General features: G+C 43.4%; 1 pseudogene; it reads right to left on the bottom strand.

Moving 5' to 3' along the window:
* Nucleotides 1-793: 793 nt before the first annotated feature.
* LOC121462553 lies at nt 794-1,214 on the bottom strand (annotated as a pseudogene).
* Nucleotides 1,215-9,527: the final 8,313 nt, after the last annotated feature.

The raw sequence follows: 9,527 nt of genomic DNA, 5'->3' as shown, positions 1-9,527 counted from the left end.
CAGTGGAAAGTGTCCTCTGTTAAGAGCTGACAGTCTCTAAGAAAGAAAGAAAGGTGAATGTGTACCTAACTTCAGAAGTCGTGAGCAGGAGTAAAGGGTCTCTGAGCTGGTCTTGTAAGTAAAGAAGGCTGCTACTACTGCCATCTTGTCAGTGGCCCTTGACCTGTCATCCCAAACACACACACACACACACACACACACACACACCACGTTTAAAACAAACCATGATTCTGGATGGAGCAATGTACCAGGATTAGCTGTGCACTTAGAGAGATGGGGCTTCAACCACCTTACCTTGAGCTGTTTGCTACATAGGCAAAAATAAAAAAGAAGGAATGTTCTAGATGGGAATCATAAGGAGCCAACCAATAATCGCCAGTCCACCATGACTACTTATGGCAATGTTGCATTACTCAAGTAGGCAGCTATGTGGGAATGAGAGGTAGAAATAATATAGACTGACCATGGAAAACTGCACGGTAAGTCACTACAATTGGTACAGCTTCGTCATGATGAAAACATATGTTCGTTGTTCAAATTAATCATCCAATTCTTACTATCATGAGAAAACCACTATTAACAAGTTAGTCTCTTAATAGTCTTTTCCTAAACAGGTGTGTGTAGATATGTGGATGTGTGAATGCGTATGTTTATGTATTTGTGCCCACGTGTGTACGTGTGTGCATGTGTATGTATATCTGTACATGTATACATGTGTGATGTGTACGTGTCTGTGCTTGAACCCAGCTATAGTTAAGGCTCTAATATGCTTTCTATTTTCCCATGCATTTATTCATTTAAAACATAACAAATTATTTTTATCAACTGACGAAGTCAATTTATTAAAACAGTTGACTTGGGCATCTGCTCTCATGACTTCACCCTCTACTCCTGGCTCAATACTGAGGGAAGTATTTATGTTTAATGATTTTGGAAAGACTGTGTTAGTCAATGAGTCGCTTGTGGATCCTCATTTGGAAATGATCCCATGTTTTGGAACCTTCACCACGAGGTGTTTTTCTTGTGGCGAGTCTCAGTGTCTTGGTAGACATGTACACCAGCCCTTTCATTTTCAGATTCTTCTCCCTCACGCATCTGGTCAAGTCGGGACACAACTTCTCAGGAGGCTTCACATTGCAACTTATGAGTGTGATTCAAATTCGGTGAATCGCCACCTCGGGTTCCACCATCTTTCTGGCATCTTTAAAAGGCATGGCTGCAGGCAGCTTCTGACCAACTTGTTCCTCAGCAGGTGAGTCAGCATGGGTACAGAAAGAGCAGAGCTCCACTGTGCACACCACCACATCTCAGAGAGCAACAATCGTTTTTTGAAACACAAACCATACAAGAGTGAGAAATAGTTCTCAACACTTCCATCCTGAAGGTAGAAATTTATTGTCAATACTTCAGGCTGGTTATGCAAGTTTAAATTTTAAGTGTGTCAGATCATAATATCCATAGGGATCCAGTCTGACGTGACTATAGCCATCTTTATTACGGATGTCATTTTGTCTGCCAGGTGACCTCAGCACATACTCTACTCCTTACAGGACAAATAACATAATTACTATTATCAGCCAGACTTTTTTTTTTGCCATCGAGGGACTGTTTCTGATGCTTGACATGTTGACTGGAGGAATCCAGGGCATCTAGGCTGGTCCCAGCTCTCCGGTGAGTGGTTTAGCATGTGAACCCTTCTCCTACCATTAGGTGTGATGATCTTCCTGTCTTGCTCTAAGCAAGGTATGGCTCTGTCTATAAGTTCTTAATAAATTATACTCTGGACTCCTGAATTTTCCCTCAGCCTTTGAGTCTAGGTCTTCAGTTGCAAGAGTTTCTGAAACAATACCATACAATTTTATTAGTGTTATAAATCTCAGAGATGCTTGGCCATAGGCTTTTATAAAACTACTCCCCAAACAGACCCAAATGCATTCACTTAAAACAGTATTCTATGACATCCCACAATTGGGCAGCAGATTATAGCATATTACTTGGATCTTGCTGATGAGCGGACCCAGTTCTGAAGACTCAGCTGTGTGGTCAGAGCTTCTGTGGCATTGCCCTTGGCTGCCCCTCTGTGAAGTCTTCTTCCATGAAGGAAGGCCCAGTCACTGCCCTCACTAACTATTCCAAGCCAATAACCTGGTCTAAGTTGTTTCTCTTCTACAGCTTATCTCAAACTGTCTCAATGAGCCTTATCAGTAGACATCCCGAGATGCCAACACTGCCCCCAAGAGGTGGCACCACCAGGAATTCCCATGATCAGGCCTCAGATAAGGATCAACACACACTTCTTAGCACCACATCCTTACCCTCCCACCCCCACTTCCACCCTTACCCACACCAGGCTCTTCCTCAACAGTCTTTTTTCATGAATATGTGTGTTACGAGAGGGGAGGTGGCATATACTTGTAATCTCAGCTCTCAGGAGACCAAAACAAGATGATTTATGTGAGTCCGGTGTCAACCTGGGCCATACACGCCCCATTGGAAGCCTAAAACCTGAATGTGATTTTTTTTTGTTATTTGGATCTTTTTTAACATAAATTTTTCATTGATTTTTTTTTTTTAGGAATTTCACATTCACCTCCCAGTCCACCATATCCTCCCCCACCCCTACAGCACTTCCCAAAAGATTTTTTAATTTATTTGTTTATTAAAGATTTCTGTCTCTTCCCCACCACCGCCTCCCATTTCCCTCCCCTCCCCTAATCAAGTCCCCCTCCCTCATCAGCTCAAAGAGCAATCAGGGTTCCCTGCCCTGTGGGAAGTCCAAGGACCACCCACCTCCATCCAGGTCTAGTAAGGTGAGCATCCAAACTGCCTAGGCTCCCACAAAGCCAGTACGTGCAATAGGATCAAAAACCCATTGCCATTGTTCTTGAGTTCTCAGTAGTCCTCACTGTCCACTATGTTCAGCGAATCCGGTTTTATACCAGGCTTTTTCAGACCCAGGCCAGCTGGCCTTGGTGAGTTCCCGATAGAACATCCCCATTGTCTCAGTGTGTGGGTGCACCCCTCGCTGTCCTGAGTTCCTTGCTCATGCTCTCTCTCTTCTGCTACTGATTTGGACCTTGAGATTTCTGTCAGGTGTTTCAATGTGGGTCTCTGTCTCTGTCTCCTTTCATTGCCTGATGGTTAATATTCAGGAGGATGCCTATATGCCTTTCTTTGGGTTCTCCTTCTTATTTAGCTTCTCTAGGATCATGAATTTTAGGCTCAATGTCCTGTGTTTATGGTTAGAAACCAAATATGAGTGAGTACATCCCATGTTTCTCTTTTTGGGTCTGGCTTACCTCACTCAGGATAGTGTTTTCTATTTCCATCCATTTGCATGCAAAATTCAAGAAGTCCTTGTTTTTTACTGCTGAGTAGTACTCTAATATGTATATATTCCACACTTTCTTCATCCATTCTTCCATTGAAGGGCATCTAAGTTGTTTCCAGGTTCTGGCTATTACAAACAATGCTGCTATAAACATAGTAGAGCATATACTTTTGTTGTATGATCAGGCCTCTCTTGGGTATATTCCCAAGAGTGGTATTGCTGGGTAAAGGGGTAGGTTGATCCCGAATTTCCTGAGAAACCGCCACACTGCTTTCCAGAGTGGTTGCACAAGATTGCATTCCCACCAGCAATGGATGAGGGTACCCCTTTCTCCACAACCTCTCCAGCAAAGGCTATCATTGGTGTTTTTGATTTTAGCCATTCTGACAGGTGTAAGATGGTATCTTAAAGTTGTCTTGATTTGCATTTCCCTGATCGCTAAGGAAGCTGAGCATGACCTTAAGTGTCTTTTGGCCATTTGAACTTTTTCTGTTGAGAATTCTCTGTTCAGCTCAGTGCCCCATTTTATAATTGGGTTGATTAGCCTTTTATGGTCTAGTTTCTTGAGTTCTTTATATATTTTGGAGATCAGACCTTTGTCAGTTGCGGGGTTGGTGAAGATCTTCTCCCAGTCAGTGGGTTGCCTTTTTGTCTTAGCGACAGTGTCCTTTGCTTTACAGAAGCTTCTCAGTCTCAGGAGGTCCCATTTATTCAATGAGGCCCTTAATGTCTGTGCTGCTGGGGTTATACGTAGGAAGTGGTCTCCTGTGCCCATGTGTTGTAGAGTACTTCCCACTTTCTCTTCTATCAGGTTCAGTGTGATCAGAGTGATATTGAGGTCTTTGATCCATTTGGACTTGAGTTTTGTGCATGGTGATAGATATGGATCTATTTTCATTCTTCTACAGGTTGACATCCAGTTTTGCCAGTACAATTTGTTGAAGATGCTCTCTTTTTTCCATTGTATACTTTTAGCTCCTTTATCGAAAATCAGGTGTTCATAGGTTTGTGGGTTAATGTCAGGGTCTTCTATTCAATTCCATTGGTCGACTTCTCTGTTTTTATGCCAATACCAAGCTGTTTTCAATACTGTAGCTCTGTAATAGAGTTTGAAGTCAGGGATGGTAATGCCTCCAGACGATCCTTTATTGTATAAGATTGTTTTGGCTATCCTGGGTTTTTTGTTTTTCCATATAAAGTTGATTAAGGATAAGGAAAGAGAGAGGGAAATCAGAGAAGCATCACCTTTCACAATAGCCACAAATAGCATAAAATATCTTGGGGTAACTCTGACCAAGGAAGTGAAAGATCTATATGACAAGAACTTTAAGTCTTTGAAGAAAGAAATTGAAGAGGACACCAGAAAATGGAAGGATCTCCCCTGCTCTTGGATTGGGAGGATCAACATAGTAAAAATGGCAATTCTACCAAAAGCAATCTATAGATTCAATGCAATCCCCATCAAAATCCCATCAAAATTCTTCACAGATCTGGAGAAGTTAATAACCAAAATATTTTTTTTAAATCCTACCAAAACAAAACAAAGCAAGCAATCAAAATTAAGAACAAAATAAAACCCCAAACAACCCTAGTTGTTTCTCCATTTTTCCCACCTCTTCATTAGTCTTGGTGGCACTGGGAGCGGTGTGTCACACAGTACACCCTTTTGTCCAATCAGCTTTAGTAGCAAATGTTCATTGCTATAGCTCACTGGTCTGGTTCAAGGCCTCTGGTTTCTGGGACACCATCATCCCTGGATCCTCACCAGAACTCTTCTGGGATATCCTGTGGCCACTCCAATTATGGAGATCCTGCAGGGTGTCATTCTGCAAGAACGGTTCCTGTACAGTCCCAGCTGGTTCTAGATGGGTAGACGTTAGGGGAGGTCAACACAAAATCCGGCTGTGGGCCTAGGTGGTCAGTTGGAGCCATTGGAGTTGGCCTGCTAAAGAAGAAGGAGGTGGAGCCAGCTCTCCTATGCCCTATCATCAGAGTAAGTTCCCTCTCAGCTGTGGTGAGGGGTGGGGTCATCCCTCCTGAGCGCAGAGAGGGGCAGCTCTCCCATGAGGGTTAGGGCCAGTTCTCTTGCTGCAGTGTCCAGTGATGGCCAGGGCCAGGGCCAGCAAAGGGCAGGGCCGGCTCAGCATGGCCCTCTGATTTTAACACACATGATTTCTATGGCCCCCTGAGGTGACACAGGACACACACATCAACACAGACCCCAGCTGCAGCAGGACCATGGACCCAGACATGGCTATAAACCCCAGATCTTGGGAATCTGCATGGTCTTTGATGGGAACAGGAGACTCAGACATCAACAGAGACTCTGGTTCCAGTAGGGCCGAGGACACAGACATGGCCTTTGGCTGCAAGTTCTTGGTGTCAGGTAGCAGCACAGGCCTCCCTGATCTGTCCAGCCCAGGCTTCAGCATGGCCCTCTGACACCAACATGGACACAGGCAGCTGATCTGACCCTGGGCATCCAGACGACATTTGGTGACAACAGAAACCAAGGATGTCAACCCAGACCCTCGCTGCTATCGGGTCACAGACCCAGACATAGTCATAGCCAGCAGTCTGGGCCTGGATGACACCAGGTCACCCGGATCTGTATGGCCCCAGCTGCAGCATGGTTCCCTACATGGGAACCTACTTGGGCCCTAGTGGCACAATGAGCCATGGACTTCAACACAGACCCTGGCTACGGTAGGACCACAAAACTAGACATGGTCCTCAGCAGTAGCCTGGGTCAGGATGTCACCATGGCCCCAGGTGGCAGTGAAGGCCACCAACATCAGCATGACCCCACTACCGCTGGTCTCTCTGCTGTTCAGATCACTTGTGGGACAAGTGGGCAGTCCTGGTCTGTTGGGCTCTCTGATACAGAACGGTGAGGATGAGTGGGATCCAGCCTACTGGGAGTTCAAATGGAAAAGGCCAGTATGCAGCCAGCTGCCCTCTGCACTGGGCACCTTGAAACTCGGGGATGCTCTGTCTCTTCCTTGGACTTGTATCATTTGCTTCTGTGTACTTTGCTGCTCACCTGTCCCCCCTTTCAGTTTTTCCTTTCTCTTACAGGCTAGGTAAAAAGTAACACAAGCAGGGCTAAGAAGTTAGATGCACACAGACAGAAGAGGAACTTAATGAATAGATAAAGTTATCATTGTAAACTGTAAAATGAAAAGAGTCGAGGCCAGTGAAAAGAATTTGACCAAATCCTGTGTTCAAAATTGAAAATTTCATAGTAACTATTATGCCTATAAACTGGACTGTGTGTTTTAAATTGTTAAAGGAAGTGTAACTCAGGGAATATTTACTGACTAGTACGTATCAATACCATTCACTATTAAATATTAAATTCTTGTGCTCAATACAATCTTGAAGCTAAAAAGTGAAGTCATTAGGGAAAATTCTTAGGACCCAAGTTCTGATCCCCAGCACCCATGTAACAATGAGGTACTGTGCTGCCCACCTGAGATCACTGTGTGGGGGCAGAGACGGGAGGATCCTTGGGATTTGCTGGCCAGCCTATTCTAATTGGTGACACCAGGGCCAGTGGTGAACTGAGAAAGAGAGAGAGAGAGAGAGAGAGAGAGAGAGAGAGAGAGAGCCTGATAATACGGACATACACACTCATTCCGCAACACACACAGGAAGTGAGGCAGAAGCAGTCAGGGGGAGACTGGCAAAAATGACAGGAGTTAAAATAGGGAACTGAACAGCCACAGACAAGGTTAAAGCAAATACAGCAGACTATATCTGAGGCCACGAAAGATGGGACACACTAGAAATCCCACACAGCTGCGGGCAGGGACATAAAACAACTCAGCTACTTAGAAGCCATCTAGAAGCTGTTTAAAAAAATGAAGCATAACCCTATTGTGCAAGGAATTGTGCAACTCCCAAGTATTTACTAAAAAGTAGTAAAAGGATGAGACCACGCAAAGACATCAGTGGTATTCCATACTACCTTTGCGATAGTACCTCCGAACAGGAAGCAATAGCAGTGTCTATCAGGAAGTTAACTGCAAAGCAAACTTTGATATGTCTATGTCCTGGAATACTACTTAACTACAGAAATGAGCAAACTATCATATTCAGCCTCACTGATGGGTTTCAAAATAACTTCACTGAATGAAAGGCACAGACAATAAAGAAGCAAACACAGTTGTCTCCATCGCAACAAAGCTATAGGAAATTTAAACTAATGTAAGTGGTGGAGGAAAGCAAGCTGGGGCTCAGCATTGAAGAGAAGCAGGGCTGGGAAACTGAGAGCAAGGGACTTACCGGCCCATGGAAACTTTGGAGGTGATCACAGTATTTGAAATACTAACTTTCAGATTGTTCACAGTCGGTGTGAACGTTTTTATTTATGGCAAATATATAATAAGTATAATAAAAACATGTAAAATAAGTTACTTAATATTTAATTACATAAGGCATTCTTTTGGGAAAAGTAGGACATTCCAACCCTGGACTACCCTTTAGAAAGTCTCCCATAACTCTGTGGTAGTTACCTAGAACAGTTGGACATATTCACACGTGCCACAAAGATTCTCATTTATGCACTGTTGATATTTTCATGACATTTTGCAAATGGAATCATCTTATCCTGCTTTGCACATTTCAGAAATTACCTTGAGTCTAGAGAAGTGGTTCAGTGGTCAACAGCATGCAGTGCTCTTGCAGAGGACCTGAGCTTGGTTCACAGCACCAGCTAGCTCACAATCCTCCAGCTCCAGGGGATCCAGTGCCTACTTCTGTGGGCTCTGCACTCATAGAAAAATATCCGCTGCCAAACACACAGGCAATTTAAAATAAAAACAAAATCTTAAAACAACAACAACAAAATCCAGAACCAGGCATGGTGGCACACACCTTTAATCCCAGCACTCAGGTGGCACAGGCAGGAAGAGCTTGTGAGTTTGAGGTCAGCCTGGTCTACACGGCAATCTTCTTCTTTTAAAAATTAAGAAATCAGTCTTTGGAAAAATTAACAAAATGAAAATAACTTGAGCAACAAGGCTTGCTTTAATAAGATTTGGAAGCCAGGGACCAGAATAGCAACACTAGCCAGTAGGACAGAGCGGCAAGAGAAACTGAAGCAAAGCCCCTAGTCAGTTTGAAAATAAAACAGATTCTAAAATGTCAGCCTCAATAGCACCGAGAATATAAAGTACCTAGACAAAAAGGAGGCACAAACACACAGCATCTCTGTGGAGAAAATTGTAAAAGTTAAAAGTCAAACGAAGAAAAAGGAAATGTAAGCAAACGTGAACCGGGGTTGTTTTGCGGAGAGGAAGATGGCTAGTATAGAGTTCATTTTCTATAAATTATTCTATAAATGTGATGGATAAATCCAGATCACTACGGAGTTTTTCAAAGAGCTTCTCAAGCTACAAAGTTCATTGTTGAGAACAGGTAAAATGAAACTTTGAAAGAGGAAAGGAAGTGGGGTTGTCTCTATCTGTTATCCTGCCCTGCTGTAAAGATTTAACAATAAAACAAAGTTGGTGGTCCTGGGACCCGGCAGAACAATGGCATGGAACAGAGACTCCAGAGAAGGACCTGTGTTTACAAACATTAAGTTTACAACAGAAATTGAATCTCCCAACAATTGAGAATATCATTCATTTGTGTGACACTTGTTAATGTGAAGTGATGGGATTGATCTCCAGAACCCCGTTATCCCAGTGCCATGGTACACACCTGTAATCCCAAGCTAAGAAGCCGATAAGATAGATGATGCTGCCCACATTCAGAGCTGGTATCCCCACCTTAATTAAGCCCCCTCCTGACAAAGAAACAAAAAACAAAACCCATCACCAATTGTTATGATAATGAGGACAGGGGAAATTCCACAAGGTCCCATCCCTGACTGTAACCATAGGCAACTAATGAGAGCGAGATAAGCAGTCACCCCAGGTGAGCACCCTTAGTGGTTATCCAATACCAGTGGTCAGCCCTGAAAACATGTACATTTAAGCAACACTAAATGGGCTCAGAAGGTCCTATTTACATGTGTGTTTACATGTAAGATAATAAAGAAAAAAGAGAAGAATAGAGATATTGCATGGAAGAATGGGGGTTTGGAGACAGAGGAAGGGGACAAGTGGTAGGTGAAACAAGATAGGATGATGTCTGATTTAAAATGATCAAAGCATGTTATATACATGGGTGGAATAGCATAATGAAG

The sequence above is a fragment of the Microtus oregoni genome, unplaced genomic scaffold (assembly GCF_018167655.1).
Source record: "Microtus oregoni isolate MIOR12 unplaced genomic scaffold, Mior012 000025F_ref0000491, whole genome shotgun sequence".
Taxonomy (NCBI): domain Eukaryota; kingdom Metazoa; phylum Chordata; class Mammalia; order Rodentia; family Cricetidae; genus Microtus; species Microtus oregoni.
The sequence above is the reverse complement of the archived record's forward strand: the minus strand, read 5'-3'. Positions and strand labels throughout refer to the sequence as shown.